Source organism: Garra rufa, unplaced genomic scaffold (genome assembly GCF_049309525.1).
Source record: "Garra rufa unplaced genomic scaffold, GarRuf1.0 hap1_unplaced_001, whole genome shotgun sequence".
Classification (NCBI taxonomy): domain Eukaryota; kingdom Metazoa; phylum Chordata; class Actinopteri; order Cypriniformes; family Cyprinidae; genus Garra; species Garra rufa.
The window spans coordinates 12,064,264-12,077,634 of record NW_027394276.1 but is presented as its reverse complement, the minus strand read 5'-3'; the positions used below and the strand labels follow the sequence as shown (position 1 = coordinate 12,077,634).

The 13,371-nt window shown below is 47.8% G+C and overlaps 36 non-coding genes across 36 annotated transcripts; 5 read left to right on the top strand and 31 right to left on the bottom strand.

The window, feature by feature from the left end:
- Window positions 1-3,737: 3,737 nt before the first annotated feature.
- On the bottom strand, window positions 3,738-3,809 carry trnaq-cug (transfer RNA glutamine (anticodon CUG)). The gene has a single exon. It is a non-coding gene; the product is annotated as a tRNA-Gln (tRNA).
- Window positions 3,810-3,923: 114 nt separating this feature from the next.
- trnaq-uug (transfer RNA glutamine (anticodon UUG)) lies at window positions 3,924-3,995 on the bottom strand. The gene has a single exon. It is a non-coding gene; the product is annotated as a tRNA-Gln (tRNA).
- Window positions 3,996-4,124: 129 nt separating this feature from the next.
- Window positions 4,125-4,197, bottom strand: trnaf-gaa (transfer RNA phenylalanine (anticodon GAA)). Its single transcript has one exon. It is a non-coding gene; the product is annotated as a tRNA-Phe (tRNA).
- A 96-nt stretch (window positions 4,198-4,293) lies between these two features.
- Window positions 4,294-4,367, bottom strand: trnai-aau (transfer RNA isoleucine (anticodon AAU)). Its single transcript has one exon. It is a non-coding gene; the product is annotated as a tRNA-Ile (tRNA).
- A 97-nt stretch (window positions 4,368-4,464) lies between these two features.
- On the bottom strand, window positions 4,465-4,536 carry trnap-ugg (transfer RNA proline (anticodon UGG)). Its single transcript has one exon. It is a non-coding gene; the product is annotated as a tRNA-Pro (tRNA).
- A 529-nt stretch (window positions 4,537-5,065) lies between these two features.
- trnaa-agc (transfer RNA alanine (anticodon AGC)) lies at window positions 5,066-5,138 on the top strand. Its single transcript has one exon. It is a non-coding gene; the product is annotated as a tRNA-Ala (tRNA).
- Window positions 5,139-5,292: 154 nt separating this feature from the next.
- On the bottom strand, window positions 5,293-5,364 carry trnaq-cug (transfer RNA glutamine (anticodon CUG)). The gene has a single exon. It is a non-coding gene; the product is annotated as a tRNA-Gln (tRNA).
- Window positions 5,365-5,478: 114 nt separating this feature from the next.
- Window positions 5,479-5,550, bottom strand: trnaq-uug (transfer RNA glutamine (anticodon UUG)). The gene has a single exon. It is a non-coding gene; the product is annotated as a tRNA-Gln (tRNA).
- Window positions 5,551-5,679: 129 nt separating this feature from the next.
- trnaf-gaa (transfer RNA phenylalanine (anticodon GAA)) lies at window positions 5,680-5,752 on the bottom strand. Its single transcript has one exon. It is a non-coding gene; the product is annotated as a tRNA-Phe (tRNA).
- A 96-nt stretch (window positions 5,753-5,848) lies between these two features.
- trnai-aau (transfer RNA isoleucine (anticodon AAU)) lies at window positions 5,849-5,922 on the bottom strand. Its single transcript has one exon. It is a non-coding gene; the product is annotated as a tRNA-Ile (tRNA).
- Window positions 5,923-6,019: 97 nt separating this feature from the next.
- Window positions 6,020-6,091, bottom strand: trnap-ugg (transfer RNA proline (anticodon UGG)). Its single transcript has one exon. It is a non-coding gene; the product is annotated as a tRNA-Pro (tRNA).
- Window positions 6,092-6,620: 529 nt separating this feature from the next.
- Window positions 6,621-6,693, top strand: trnaa-agc (transfer RNA alanine (anticodon AGC)). The gene has a single exon. It is a non-coding gene; the product is annotated as a tRNA-Ala (tRNA).
- A 154-nt stretch (window positions 6,694-6,847) lies between these two features.
- On the bottom strand, window positions 6,848-6,919 carry trnaq-cug (transfer RNA glutamine (anticodon CUG)). The gene has a single exon. It is a non-coding gene; the product is annotated as a tRNA-Gln (tRNA).
- A 109-nt stretch (window positions 6,920-7,028) lies between these two features.
- Window positions 7,029-7,101, bottom strand: trnaq-uug (transfer RNA glutamine (anticodon UUG)). The gene has a single exon. It is a non-coding gene; the product is annotated as a tRNA-Gln (tRNA).
- Window positions 7,102-7,221: 120 nt separating this feature from the next.
- Window positions 7,222-7,294, bottom strand: trnaf-gaa (transfer RNA phenylalanine (anticodon GAA)). Its single transcript has one exon. It is a non-coding gene; the product is annotated as a tRNA-Phe (tRNA).
- Window positions 7,295-7,390: 96 nt separating this feature from the next.
- On the bottom strand, window positions 7,391-7,464 carry trnai-aau (transfer RNA isoleucine (anticodon AAU)). Its single transcript has one exon. It is a non-coding gene; the product is annotated as a tRNA-Ile (tRNA).
- A 97-nt stretch (window positions 7,465-7,561) lies between these two features.
- trnap-ugg (transfer RNA proline (anticodon UGG)) lies at window positions 7,562-7,633 on the bottom strand. Its single transcript has one exon. It is a non-coding gene; the product is annotated as a tRNA-Pro (tRNA).
- Window positions 7,634-8,162: 529 nt separating this feature from the next.
- trnaa-agc (transfer RNA alanine (anticodon AGC)) lies at window positions 8,163-8,235 on the top strand. Its single transcript has one exon. It is a non-coding gene; the product is annotated as a tRNA-Ala (tRNA).
- A 154-nt stretch (window positions 8,236-8,389) lies between these two features.
- Window positions 8,390-8,461, bottom strand: trnaq-cug (transfer RNA glutamine (anticodon CUG)). The gene has a single exon. It is a non-coding gene; the product is annotated as a tRNA-Gln (tRNA).
- A 114-nt stretch (window positions 8,462-8,575) lies between these two features.
- Window positions 8,576-8,647, bottom strand: trnaq-uug (transfer RNA glutamine (anticodon UUG)). Its single transcript has one exon. It is a non-coding gene; the product is annotated as a tRNA-Gln (tRNA).
- Window positions 8,648-8,783: 136 nt separating this feature from the next.
- On the bottom strand, window positions 8,784-8,856 carry trnaf-gaa (transfer RNA phenylalanine (anticodon GAA)). The gene has a single exon. It is a non-coding gene; the product is annotated as a tRNA-Phe (tRNA).
- A 96-nt stretch (window positions 8,857-8,952) lies between these two features.
- On the bottom strand, window positions 8,953-9,026 carry trnai-aau (transfer RNA isoleucine (anticodon AAU)). Its single transcript has one exon. It is a non-coding gene; the product is annotated as a tRNA-Ile (tRNA).
- A 97-nt stretch (window positions 9,027-9,123) lies between these two features.
- Window positions 9,124-9,195, bottom strand: trnap-ugg (transfer RNA proline (anticodon UGG)). The gene has a single exon. It is a non-coding gene; the product is annotated as a tRNA-Pro (tRNA).
- A 754-nt stretch (window positions 9,196-9,949) lies between these two features.
- On the bottom strand, window positions 9,950-10,021 carry trnaq-uug (transfer RNA glutamine (anticodon UUG)). The gene has a single exon. It is a non-coding gene; the product is annotated as a tRNA-Gln (tRNA).
- A 136-nt stretch (window positions 10,022-10,157) lies between these two features.
- Window positions 10,158-10,230, bottom strand: trnaf-gaa (transfer RNA phenylalanine (anticodon GAA)). Its single transcript has one exon. It is a non-coding gene; the product is annotated as a tRNA-Phe (tRNA).
- A 96-nt stretch (window positions 10,231-10,326) lies between these two features.
- trnai-aau (transfer RNA isoleucine (anticodon AAU)) lies at window positions 10,327-10,400 on the bottom strand. The gene has a single exon. It is a non-coding gene; the product is annotated as a tRNA-Ile (tRNA).
- Window positions 10,401-10,497: 97 nt separating this feature from the next.
- trnap-ugg (transfer RNA proline (anticodon UGG)) lies at window positions 10,498-10,569 on the bottom strand. The gene has a single exon. It is a non-coding gene; the product is annotated as a tRNA-Pro (tRNA).
- A 529-nt stretch (window positions 10,570-11,098) lies between these two features.
- trnaa-agc (transfer RNA alanine (anticodon AGC)) lies at window positions 11,099-11,171 on the top strand. The gene has a single exon. It is a non-coding gene; the product is annotated as a tRNA-Ala (tRNA).
- A 152-nt stretch (window positions 11,172-11,323) lies between these two features.
- On the bottom strand, window positions 11,324-11,395 carry trnaq-uug (transfer RNA glutamine (anticodon UUG)). The gene has a single exon. It is a non-coding gene; the product is annotated as a tRNA-Gln (tRNA).
- A 129-nt stretch (window positions 11,396-11,524) lies between these two features.
- On the bottom strand, window positions 11,525-11,597 carry trnaf-gaa (transfer RNA phenylalanine (anticodon GAA)). Its single transcript has one exon. It is a non-coding gene; the product is annotated as a tRNA-Phe (tRNA).
- A 96-nt stretch (window positions 11,598-11,693) lies between these two features.
- On the bottom strand, window positions 11,694-11,767 carry trnai-aau (transfer RNA isoleucine (anticodon AAU)). The gene has a single exon. It is a non-coding gene; the product is annotated as a tRNA-Ile (tRNA).
- Window positions 11,768-11,864: 97 nt separating this feature from the next.
- On the bottom strand, window positions 11,865-11,936 carry trnap-ugg (transfer RNA proline (anticodon UGG)). The gene has a single exon. It is a non-coding gene; the product is annotated as a tRNA-Pro (tRNA).
- Window positions 11,937-12,465: 529 nt separating this feature from the next.
- On the top strand, window positions 12,466-12,538 carry trnaa-agc (transfer RNA alanine (anticodon AGC)). Its single transcript has one exon. It is a non-coding gene; the product is annotated as a tRNA-Ala (tRNA).
- A 154-nt stretch (window positions 12,539-12,692) lies between these two features.
- Window positions 12,693-12,764, bottom strand: trnaq-cug (transfer RNA glutamine (anticodon CUG)). The gene has a single exon. It is a non-coding gene; the product is annotated as a tRNA-Gln (tRNA).
- Window positions 12,765-12,878: 114 nt separating this feature from the next.
- trnaq-uug (transfer RNA glutamine (anticodon UUG)) lies at window positions 12,879-12,950 on the bottom strand. Its single transcript has one exon. It is a non-coding gene; the product is annotated as a tRNA-Gln (tRNA).
- Window positions 12,951-13,243: 293 nt separating this feature from the next.
- On the bottom strand, window positions 13,244-13,317 carry trnai-aau (transfer RNA isoleucine (anticodon AAU)). Its single transcript has one exon. It is a non-coding gene; the product is annotated as a tRNA-Ile (tRNA).
- Between the last annotated feature and the right edge of the window lie 54 nt (window positions 13,318-13,371).

Genomic DNA, 13,371 nt, shown 5'->3' with positions numbered 1-13,371 from the left:
AAGCAAAGAACACAGCGTACACTTTATTGATGTAAGAAAAATGGAATTAGTACAGTTCTTTGAGAATGAGAATCTGTTGTGATTAAGTAAGGAAAATGAGGTGTGATGAATTCAGTAATGATGCGCACAGACATGAAGCATGCACACATATACAATAAGGAAAAACTGTTCTTCTCATCATAAGAACAATGACTCTCCACCATCCTGTCTGCTCAGGGGGAGCTAAAGAGTGAGTGAGTGAGTGAGAATAGCAAGCAGTGTGAGAAAGTTATCTAGTGATTGTTTAACAACGGATAAGTTTAGAAACGCAAATAAATACACTGACACCTTTGGACATCCTTAACCTTTTGAAGAAATCCCACTTGAGGCATGATGTGACATAATTCTGTATTGTAAACAAAAATATTAAAAAATTTTGATTTTTATTTTTAATGCTTCCCATTGTGTTTTCACAAAACATTCTTATAACATTTGTATTGGTGTCATATGCCACACCTGTATTCAGCTGTGCTTCACATTGTGATGCAGCAAATACCAGCTCCTCATCATCATCTTCAGCAGTGGAAACGGAAGTGCCTGGAGCACAAATGTTACAACTATTACTGTGACCAATACACAGAGACAAGTGTATGTAAGGTGGTGCTTACGTACCTGTAGCGAAAAGCTGTCTTCGGGCCAAAGTTTCTGCTGCTGGAGAAGGTAAAGTAGACTGCACTAATGGATCTGGAAACAGCAAGTGGACAGGTTTGCCATAACAATAAATGAATACGTGTACAATTTCTGTAGGGAAAATGTAATATTCACACTCCTACTCACAGTGTTTAACTGGTGACACGAGTTTTTTCGCCAGCTGTGAAGGAGACAAATGTTTGCCATGCGCCAACAGCGCTTTCACAGTGGCGGTCCGCTGTACACCAGTTCGGATGGCTGCAGGTGGAGGTGCAGAGGTACTGGAGGCTGCGGCTGGAGGTACAGAGGCACTGGAGGTTGCAGGTGGACGTGCAGGACGTACACTGGTGCCCACAGCAGAAGCCTGCCTTTTCAGGACATATGTCTTGAAAATGGCCATGTTGGTGTTTGGCCTGGCATCGGCCTTAACCAGGTACCTGATGAGGGCTTGGGCCTCCTTGCTTTGGTCCTCATAAACTTCCTTCATGGACCGGCCCTGGAAGTCACCAAACTCCACCATCAAGCAGCCCTGGTCTCCAGATGCTCGGGCTTCTGCTTGCATTTCCTGCTTCCTCTCATACTTCTCCACTTCTTCAGCCATCTCTCTGATATGAGAAGTGTACTGTAGGAAGAGCTGTTTATTTTCGGACAGGGGGGTTGTCTGCGCTGTCTCCTTGGAAATGCTGAGCACCAAATACACTGCGTACCCCAGAGAGTTTTCCAGGAGCCATCTAAATCTCTGGCCCTGGTACTTCCCAAACTGAAGTTTGCAGTGAGCCAGTACTAAAAACTGGTCACTGGGGTCTCCACCGTTTGTGCTGACAAAAGAACGGGACTCTGCCAGCACCTGCTCCTTGGGTTTGGCCCTTCCCGACTCCATATTTTCAAGGCGCTTCGCCTCCTCCGATGGCGCCATGAGGAGCCGGCACGATGTTGCCGATTGGCGGCGAAAAAAGGGGTAAGCGTACATTTTCTGTAATGAAGATCAGAAAGAGACTATTACCTCTAGCAAACTGAAAGATACCTGTATGTTAAGTGTGTAATGATAATTTAACAAGCTACATGTAAACCATATTACTGTGGTAATAAACATGGACAGGAATCTGATATATGTACAAACATATGTAAAGTCAAATATGAAGTCTGAAATTTCCTTCTAGTAATAATTCTAGGCTCGGAGGAGGTCACTAGTATTATTACCAAATATAAGTAATATATATAAGCAGAGCTGGGTAGTAACTGATTACATGTTATTTCATCTGAATTACATAATCAGAATCCAAAAATTAAGTACCTGTATTTAGATTAAAAAATATATATATTTTAAAATATTCCGAATCAGACTAAAGTTACTTTTTTTATGCATTATATGATTTTATTTTATTTTATTTACACAATGACATTAAATTATTCCTAACTGATATATACTTCCTAATTCCTCTTTTTGATCTTTTAAATTTCTTTTCTAAAACAGCCTACTGCTTATATTCATAAAAAAAAGTCTTCCAGTTTTGTGGACACTCACACAAAGACCAGTCACTAGTCAGGTGGAGATACAGCATTTGACCACTGATTTACAAAAATCATTTCAGGTTTGCATAAAGTGTTTCAACATTGCATCAACTACTGATAAACACATTTATTTTTATTTGAAATATCACACTGTAGATATTTTTAACCACCTTCAACAAAGGCTTTTGTCTTTCAAACACATTATCATGCACACATTTTAACTAATATATTTAATTAACATACTTAAATTGAATATTTTAATAATTATCACATTTTCATGTTCATTGGTCCTCTGATGAGGTTATGGTCACAAGACATGCAGGTAAACAAAAAGAATATATATCATTTTTGTGCATTTTTAATTGATTTTAAAATGATTTACTTTAATTTATTATTTTTATGGTTTAATTAATTAGTAGTTTTTTATTTAACTCCCTGCAGTTATTTCACAAACATGTGTTAAATGCACTTAGTGTTGTTAATAACAACAAATACAATCTATTTTCTTATTCTTTTTTTCAAGATTACCCTGTTTAAATCAATGTGATAAACAAGTTAGGTCAAAAGTAATCTAAAAGTAACGTAAAAGTAGTCTGACTAACTTATATTACCTAAAATGTGTAATGTAACTGTTAATGGTTTAAATAACTAACTACAATTTGTCTTGTAACTTGGAATTAGTAACGAATTAACTTACAGTCATTACAGTTGCAGTAAGTAAGTTACCCAGCTCTCTGTCTCTCTACATATATAAGTAAATAAATATTTTAATATTAGTATTCTTTTCTTCGCACACAATACACACATAGTAATGTAGGCTAATTAGGACTGTCGATGATTTTAACCTATCTGATCAGTAGCGACATGTTTTGTTATGTATTTATCATTTAAAAAGTTACAGGTTCGCAAATACTTCAGAAAACGTGTGATATACATGCATTGGCACGTTCTATTTTCCAAAAATACACACTATTTATGAACAAATAACGATATTAAATTATATTTAAAAATGAAGTACACCTTAGCCTTACCTATTGCAAAGATCGATGACAATAATAAACGGTCGCAGCGATTGGTCAAAAGTGAGCCACGGGAGAGAAACGCGATTGGTCAAAAGTAAGCCCCAGAGAGAAACCCGATTGATCAAAAGTAAGCCCCAGAGAGAAACGCGATTGGTCAAAAGTAAGCCCAGGAGAGAAACGTGATTGGTCAAAAGTAAGCCCAGGAGAGAAACGTGATTGGTCAAAAGTAAGCCCAGGAGAGAAACGTGATTGGTCAAAAGTAAGCCCAGGAAAGAAACGCGATTGGCTCATGTGGGCTTACTTTGGGCTTACTTTGGCTCAATCGGTGGGATGCAGTAGGCGCAAGCGAGATGTAGCGGGATCGATGCCCGCATTCTCCAAAGGGCTCCTGCCCTTTTACGCGCACGTCCCCAAGGAGACAGACTGCGCTTTTTGCGGTGGGAAACGTACCCTCGCAGTTGCGTGAGCCTTTGGGGCCCACTGCTGTCAAAAGAATTTCTCAGAACGGGCCCTGCGCACATTCGTGGCAAAAGGAGGTCCCACCGAGATTTGAACTCGGATCGCTGGATTCAGAGTCCAGAGTGCTAACCATTACACCATGGAACCTTGACGAGAGAGGCCGCTGCTCAGAGGAAAGCAAATAAGAAGTCGCTTACGGCTCACCAGCAACAAAAATAAAGTTGAGCCTTTTTTGTTTTTATCTGCCGCAAGAAGGCACGTAGGTTCCACCGAGATTTGAACTCGGATCGCTGGATTCAAAGTCCAGAGTGCTAACCGTTACACCATGGAACCACGAGCGCCTCTATGACAGCTGACCTGGAGGTAGATAGTGTTGCGGCTAGGGGGAACCAGTCAGAGAGAGGGGTTGTATCCCAGTGAGTTTTGGTCACTGGCCACCCTCGACCAAAAGAAAGCTGCATCTGCCGAAACCCGGGATTGAACCAGGGACCTTTAGATCTTCAGTCTAACGCTCTCCCAACTGAGCTATTTCGGCCACATCCCCCTAGGGTGTGGTCTGCAGGGGTTTACGTGACACCACCCGTCGCTTTGAGAGAAGAGCAGAGACGAGCTAACAGAGAACAAAAGACGTTGGCCCGTACGGGGATCGAACCCGCGACCTTGGCGTTATTAGCACCACGCTCTAACCAACTGAGCTAACCGGCCTGGCTCCGGCCAGACGTCTGCCCAATTTCCCCAAAGTTTGCTGACTGCTCGTGGGCCCCTTAGCAGGCAGAAAAGCTTCAGGACCAAGCCTGACCACGGGCTCGTCCGGGATTTGAACCCGGGACCTCTCGCACCCAAAGCGAGAATCATACCCCTAGACCAACGAGCCACGCTCACGCAGCTGGCGCACCGCCGCCTGCCCTCGAGCGACGCTCTTCACGTGGCTTTGAATGCAGGGAGCATCCGGAAGTCTGCGCTTGTGGCAAAAAGCACCTCGATTTCTGAGAAACTTGTTTCTGCCCTGCTCTACTCACCCTGTTACGGTCCTCAGGGGTGCAGACTTACTTGACCGCAACAGTCACTTCTGATACAGGATCACAATCTTGTGAAAGCCAAGTGGATCGTTTGTAATAAAGCAACAACAACAAGAAAGCCCAAAAAACAACATTAAAAACACTGAATGAAACAAGCAAGCATTAGAAGAAATGAGTCTAAAAACAAACAAGTTGGCGGCGATCATAATAACCAAAAGCAAAGAAGACAAATAGCAACAACAAAAGAAAGAAAAAATTAACTGCAATGGAAGAAATGACACACCTCGAGACAAGGTCAAAGGCAAAGGAATGAAAGTGGGCCTTTGAATGGATTCAATAATGGTGGTGGACCTAACAGGGAGAAGATTCTGCCTTCTGCGGCCAGGGGAATTAGCTCAAATGGTAGAGCGCTCGCTTAGCATGCGAGAGGTAGCGGGATCGATGCCCGCATTCTCCAAAGGGCTCCTGCCCTTTTACGCGCACGTCCCCAAGGAGACAGACTGCGCTTTTTGCGGTGCAAAACGTACCCTCGCAGTTGCGTGAGCCTTTGGGGCCCACTGCTGTCAAAAGAATTTCTCAGAACGGGCCCTGCGCACATTCGTGGCAAAAGCAGGTCCCACCGAGATTTGAACTCGGATCGCTGGATTCAGAGTCCAGAGTGCTAACCATTACACCACGGAACCTTGACGAGAGAGGCCGCTGCTCAGAGGAAAGCAAAGAAGAAGTGGCTTACGGCTCACCAGCAACAAAAATAAAGTTGAGCCTTTTTTGTTTTTATCTGCCACAAGAAGGCACGTAGGTTCCACGGAGATTTGAACTCGGATCGCTGGATTCAAAGTCCAGAGTGCTAACCGTTACACCATGGAACCACGAGCGCCTCTTTGACAGCTGACCTGGACGTAGATAGTGTTGCGGCTAGGGGGAACCAGTCAGAGCGAGGGGTTGTATCCCAGTGAGCTTTGGTCACTGGCCACCCTCGACCAAAAGAAAGCTGCATCTGCCGAAACCCGGGATTGAACCAGGGACCTTTAGATCTTCAGTCTAACGCTCTCCCAACTGAGCTATTTCGGCCACATTTCCCTAGGGTTTGGTCTGCAGGGGTTTACGTGACACCACCCGTCGCTTTGAGAGAAGAGCAGAGACGAGCTAACAGAGAACAAAAGACGTTGGCCTGTACGGGGATCGAACCCACGACCTTGGCGTTATTAGCACCACGCTCTAACCAACTGAGCTAACCGGCCTGGCTCCGGCCAGAGGTCTGCCCAATTTCCCCAAAGTTTGCTGACTGCTCGTGGGCCCCTTAGCAGGCAGAAAAGCTTCAGGACCAAGCCTGACCACGGGCTCGTCCGGGATTTGAACCCGGGACCTCTCGCACCCAAAGCGAGAATCATACCCCTAGACCAACGAGCCACGCTCACGCAGCTGGCGCACCGCCGCCTGCCCTCGAGCGACGCTCTTCGCGTGGCTTTGAATGCAGGGAGCATCCGGAAGTCTGCGCTTGTGGCAAAAAGCACCTCGATTTCTGAGAAACTTGTTTCTGCCCTGCTCTACTCACCCTGTTACGGTCCTCAGGGGTGCAGACTTACTTGACCGCAACAGTCACTTCTGATACAGGATCACAATCTTGTGAAAGCCAAGTGGATCGTTTGTAATAAAGCAACAACAACAAGAAAGCCCAAAAAACAACATTAAAAACACTGAATGAAACAAGCAAGCATTAGAAGAAATGAGTCTAAAAACAAACAAGTTGGCGGCGATCATAATAACCAAAAGCAAAGAAGACAAATAGCAACAACAAAAGAAAGAAAAAATTAACTGCAATGGAAGAAATGACACACCTCGAGACAAGGTCAAAGGCAAAGGAATGAAAGTGGGCCTTTGAATGGATTCAATAATGGTGGTGGACCTAACAGGGAGAAGATTCTGCCTTCTGCGGCCAGGGGAATTAGCTCAAATGGTAGAGCGCTCGCTTAGCATGCGAGAGGTAGCGGGATCGATGCCCGCATTCTCCAAAGGGCTCCTGCCCTTTTACGCGCACGTCCCCAAGGAGACAGACTGCGCTTTTTGCGGTGCGAAACGTACCCTCGCAGTTGCGTGAGCCTTTGGGGCCCACTGCTGTCAAAACAATTTCTCAGAACGGGCCCTGCGCACATTCGTGGCAAAAGCAGGTCCCACCGAGATTTGAACTCGGATCGCTGGATTCAGAGTCCAGAGTGCTAACCATTACACCATGGAACCTTGACAAGAGAGGCCGCTGCTCAGAGGAAAGCAAAGAAGAAGTGGCTTACGGCTCACCAGCAACAAAAGTTGAGCCTTTTTTGTTTTTATCTGCCGCAAGAAGGCACGTAGGTTCCACCGAGATTTGAACTCGGATCGCTGGATTCAAAGTCCAGAGTGCTAACCGTTACACCATGAGCACCTCTTTGACAGCTGACCTGGCGGTAGATAGTGTTGCGGCTAGGGGGAACCAGTCAGAGCGAGGGGTTGTATCCCAGTGAGTTTTGGTCACTGGCCACCCTCGACCAAAAGAAAGCTGCATCTGCCGAAACCCGGGATTGAACCAGGGACCTTTAGATCTTCAGTCTAACGCTCTCCCAACTGAGCTATTTCGGCCACATCCACCTAGGGTTTGGTCTGCAGGGGTTTACGTGACACAACCCGTCGCTTTGAGAGAAGAGCAGAGACGAGCTAACAGAGAACAAAAGACGTTGGCCCGTACGGGGATCGAACCCGCGACCTTGGCGTTATTAGCACCACGCTCTAACCAACTGAGCTAACCGGCCTGTCTCCGGCCAGACGTCTGCCCAATTTCCCCAAAGTTTGCTGACTGCTCGTGGGCCCCTTAGCAGGCAGAAAAGCTTCAGGACCAAGCCTGACCACGGGCTCGTCCGGGATTTGAACCCGGGACCTCTCGCACCCAAAGCGAGAATCATACCCCTAGACCAACGAGCCACGCTCACGCAGCTGGCGCACCGCCACCTGCCCTCGAGCGACGCTCTTCACGTGGCTTTGAATGCAGGGAGCATCCGGAAGTCTGCGCTTGTGGCAAAAAGCACCTCGATTTCTGAGAAACTTGTTTCTGCCCTGCTCTACTCACCCTGTTACGGTCCTCAGGGGTGCAGACTTACTTGACCGCAACAGTCACTTCTGATACAGGATCACAATCTTGTGAAAGCCAAGTGGATCGTTTGTAATAAAGCAACAACAACAAGAAAGCCCAAAAAACAACATTAAAAACACTGAATGAAACAAGCAAGCATTAGAAGAAATGAGTCTAAAAACAAACAAGTTGGCGGCGATCATAATAACCAAAAGCAAAGAAGACAAATAGCAACAGCAAAAGAAAGAAAAAATTAACTGCAATGGAAGAAATGACACACCTCGAGACAAGGTCAAAGGCAAAGGAATGAAAGTGGGCCTTTGAATGGATTCAATAATGGTGGTGGACCTAACAGGGAGAAGATTCTGCCTTCTGCGGCCAGGGGAATTAGCTTAAATGGTAGAGCGCTCGCTTAGCATGCGAGAGGTAGCGGGATCGATGCCCGCATTCTCCAAAGGGCTCCTGCCCTTTTACGCGCACGTCCCCAAGGAGACAGACTGCGCTTTTTGCGGTGCGAAACGTACCCTCGCAGTTGCGTGAGCCTTTGGGGCCCACTGCTGTCAAAAGAATTTCTCAGAACGGGCCCTGCGCACATTCGTGGCAAAAGCAGGTCCCACCGAGATTTGAACTCGGATCGCTGGATTCAGAGTCCAGAGCGCTAACCATTACACCATGGAACCTTGACAAGGGAGGCCGCTGCTCAGAGGAAAGCAAAGAAGAAGTCGCTTACGGCTCACCAGCAACAAAAATAAATTTGAGCCTTTTTTGTTTTTATCTGCCGCAAGAAGGCACGTAGGTTCCACCGAGATTTGAACTCGGATCGCTGGATTCAAAGTCCAGAGTGCTTACCGTTACACCATGGAACCACGAGCGCCTCTTTGACAGCTGACCTGGAGGTAGATAGTGTTGCGGCTAGGGGGAACCAGTCAGAGCGAGGGGTTGTATCCCAGTGAGTTTTGGTCACTGGCCACCCTCGACCAAAAGACAAAAGAAAGCTGCATCTGCCGAAACCCGGGATTGAACCAGGGACCTTTAGATCTTCAGTCTAACGCTCTCCCAACTGAGCTATTTCGGCCACATCCACCTAGGGTTTGGTCTGCAGGGGTTTACGTGACACCACCCGTCGCTTTGAGAGAAGAGCAGAGACGAGCTAACAGAGAACAAAAGACGTTGGCCCGTACGGGGATCGAACCCGCAACCTTGGCGTTATTAGCACCACGCTCTAACCAACTGAGCTAACCGGCCTGGCTCCGGCCAGACGTCTGCCCAATTTCCCCAAAGTTTGCTGACTGCTCGTGGGCCCCTTAGCAGGCAGAAAAGCTTCAGGACCAAGCCTGACCACGGGCTCGTCCGGGATTTGAACCCGGGACCTCTCGCACCCAAAGCGAGAATCATACCCCTAGACCAACGAGCCACGCTCACGCAGCTGGCGCACCGCCGCCTGTCCTCGAGCGACGCTCTTCACGTGGCTTTGAATGCAGGGAGCATCCGGAAGTCTGCGCTTGTGGCAAAAAGCACCTCGATTTCTGAGAAACTTGTTTCTGCCCTGCTCTACTCACCCTGTTACGGTCCTCAGGGGTGCAGACTTACTTGACCGCAACAGTCACTTCTGATACAGGATCACAATCTTGTGAAAGCCAAGTGGATCGTTTGTAATAAAGCAACAACAACAAGAAAGCCCAAAAAACAACATTAAAAACACTGAATGAAACAAGCAAGCATTAGAAGAAATGAGTCTAAAAACAAACAAGTTGGCGGCGATCATAATAACCAAAAGCAAAGAAGACAAATAGCAACAACAAAAGAAAGAAAAAATTAACTGCAATGGAAGAAATGACACACCTCGAGACAAGGTCAAAGGCAAAGGAATGAAAGTGGGCCTTTGAATGGATTCAATAATGGTGGTGGACCTAACAGGGAGAAGATTCTGCCTTCTGCGGCCAGGGGAATTAGCTCAAATGGTAGAGCGCTCGCTTAGCATGCGAGAGGTAGCGGGATCGATGCCTGCATTCTCCAAAGGGCTCCTGCCCTTTTAACCATTACACCATGGAACCTTGACGAGAGAGGCCGCTGCTCAGAGGAAAGCAAAGAAGAAGTGGCTTACGGCTCACCAGCAACAAAAATAAAGTTGAGCCTTTTTTGTTTTTATCTGCCGCAAGAAGGCACGTAGGTTCCACCGAGATTTGAACTCGGATCGCTGGATTCAAAGTCCAGAGTGCTTACCGTTACACCATGGAACCACGAGCGCCTCTTTGACAGCTGACCTGGAGGTAGATAGTGTTGCGGCTAGGGGGAACCAGTCAGAGCGAGGGGTTGTATCCCAGTGAGTTTTGGTCACTGGCCACCCTCGACCAAAAGACAAAAGATAGCTGCATCTGCCGAAACCCGGGATTGAACCAGGGACCTTTAGATCTTCAGTCTAACGCTCTCCCAACTGAGCTATTTCGGCCACATCCACCTAGGGTTTGGTCTGCAGGGGTTTTAGTGACACCACCCGTCGCTTTGAGAGAAGAGCAGAGACGAGCTAACAGAGAACAAAAGACGTTGGCCCGTACGGGGATCGAACCCGCGACCTTGGCGTTATTAGCACCACGCTCTAACCAACTGAGCTAACCGGCCTGGCTCCGGCCAGACGTCTGCCCAATTTCCCCAAAGTTTGCTGACTGCTCGTGGGCCCCTTAGCAGGCAGAAAAGCTTCAGGACCAAGCCTGACCACGGGCTCGTCCGGGATTTGAACCCGGGACCTCTCGCACCCAAAGCGAGAATCATACCCCTAGACCAACGAGCCACGCTCACGCAGCTGGCGCACCGCCGCCTGTCCTCGAGCGACGCTCTTCACGTGGCTTTGAATGCAGGGAGCATCCGGAAGTCTGCGCTTGTGGCAAAAAGCACCTCGATTTCTGAGAAACTTGTTTCTGCCCTGCTCTACTCACCCTGTTACGGTCCTCAGGGGTGCAGACTTACTTGACCGCAACAGTCACTTCTGATACAGGATCACAATCTTGTGAAAGCCAAGTGGATCGTTTGTAATAAAGCAACAACAACAAGAAAGCCCAAAAAACAACATTAAAAACACTGAATGAAACAAGCAAGCATTAGAAGAAATGAGTCTAAAAACAAACAAGTTGGCGGCGATCATAATAACCAAAAGCAAAGAAGACAAATAGCAACAACAAAAGAAAGAAAAAATTAACTGCAATGGAAGAAATGACACACCTCGAGACAAGGTCAAAGGCAAAGGAATGAAAGTGGGCCTTTGAATGGATTCAATAATGGTGGTGGACCTAACAGGGAGAAGATTCTGCCTTCTGCGGCCAGGGGAATTAGCTCAAATGGTAGAGCGCTCGCTTAGCATGCGAGAGGTAGCGGGATCGATGCCCGCATTCTCCAAAGGGCTCCTGCCCTTTTAACCATTACACCATGGAACCTTGACGAGAGAGGCCGCTGCTCAGAGGAAAGCAAAGAAGAAGTGGCTTACGGCTCACCAGCAACAAAAATAAAGTTGAGCCTTTTTTGTTTTTATCTGCCGCAAGAAGGCACGTAGGTTCCACCGAGATTTGAACTCGGATCGCTGGATTCAAAGTCCAGAGTGCTAACCGTTACACCATGGAACCACGAGCGCCTCTTTGACAGCTGACCTGGAGGTAGATAGTGTTGCGGCTAGGGGGAACCAGTCAGAGAGAGGGGTTGTATCCCAGTGAGTTTTGGTCACTGGCCACCCTCGACCAAAAGAAAGCTGCATCTGCCGAAACCAGGGATTGAACCAGGGACCTTTAGATCTTCAGTCTAACGCTCTCCCAACTGAGCTATTTCGGCCACATCCCCCTAGGGTTTGGTCTGCAGGGGTTTACGTGACACCACCCGTCGCTTTGAGAGAAGAGCAGAGACGAGCTAACAGAGAACAAAAGACGTTGGCCCGTACGGGGATCGAACCCGCGACCTTGGCGTTATTAGCACCACGCTCTAACCAACTGAGCTAACCGGCCTGGCTCCGGCCAGACGTCTGCCCAATTTCCCCAAAGTTTGCTGACTGCTCGTGGGCCCCTTAGCAGGCAGAAAAGCTTCAGGACCAAGCCTGACCACGGGCTCGTCCGGGATTTGAACCCGGGACCTCTCGCACCCAAAGCGAGAATCATACCCCTAGACCAACGAGCCACGCTCACGCAGCTGGCGCACCGCCGCCTGTCCTCGAGCGACGCTCTTCACGTGGCTTTGAATGCAGGGAGCATCCGGAAGTCTGCGCTTGTGGCAAAAAGCACCTCGATTTCTGAGAAACTTGTTTCTGCCCTGCTCTACTCACCCTGTTACGGTCCTCAGGGGTGCAGACTTACTTGACCGCAACAGTCACTTCTGATACAGGATCACAATCTTGTGAAAGCCAAGTGGATCGTTTGTAATAAAGCAACAACAACAAGAAAGCCCAAAAAACAAGATTAAAAACACTGAATGAAACAAGCAAGCATTAGAAGAAATGAGTCTAAAAACAAACAAGTTGGCGGCGATCATAATAACCAAAAGCAAAGAAGACAAATAGCAACAACAAAAGAAAGAAAAAATTAACTGCAATGGAAGAAATGACACACCTCGAGACAAGGTCAAAGGCAAAGGAATGAAAGTGGGCCTTTGAATGGATTCAATAATGGTGGTAGACCTAACAGGGAGAAGATTCTGCCTTCTGCGGCCAGGGGAATTAGCTCAAATGGTAGAGCGCTCGCTTAGCATGCGAGAGGTAGCGGGATCGATGCCCGCATTCTCCAAAGGGCTCCTGCCCTTTTACGCGCACGTCCCCAAGGAGACAGACTGCGCTTTTTGCGGTGCGAAACGTACCCTCGCAGTTGCGTGAGCCTTTGGGGCCCACTGCTGTCAAAAGAATTTCTCAGAACGGGCCCTGCGCACATTCGTGGCAAAAGCATGTCCCACCGAGATTTGAACTCGGATCGCTGGATTCAGAGTCCAGAGTGCTAACCATTACACCATGGAACCTTGACGAGAGAGGCCGCTGCTCAGAGGAAAGCAAAGAAGAAGTGGCTTACGGCTCACCAGCAACAAAAATAAAGTTGAGCCTTTTTTGTTTTTATCTGCCGCAAGAAGGCACGTAGGTTCCACCGAGATTTGAACTCGGATCGCTGGATTCAAAGTCCAGAGTGCTAACCGTTACACCATGGAACCACGAGCGCCTCTTTGACAGCTGACCTGGAGGTAGATAGTGTTGCGGCTAGGGGGAACCAGTCAGAGCGAGGGGTTGTATCCCAGTGAGTTTTGGTCACTGGCCACCCTCGACCAAAAGAAAGCTGCATCTGCCGAAACCAGGGACCAGGGACCTTTAGATCTTCAGTCTAACGCTCTCCCAACTGAGCTATTTCGGCCACATCCACCTAGGGTTTGGTCTGCAGGGGTTTACGTGACACCACCCGTCGCTTTGAGAGAAGAGCAGAGACGAGCTAACAGAGAACAAAAGACGTTGGCCCGTACGGGGATCGAACCCGCGACCTTGGCGTTATTAGCACCACGCTCTAACCAACTGAACTAACCGGCCTGGCTCCGGCCAGACGTCTGCCCAATTTCCCCAAAGTTTGCTGACTGCTCGTGG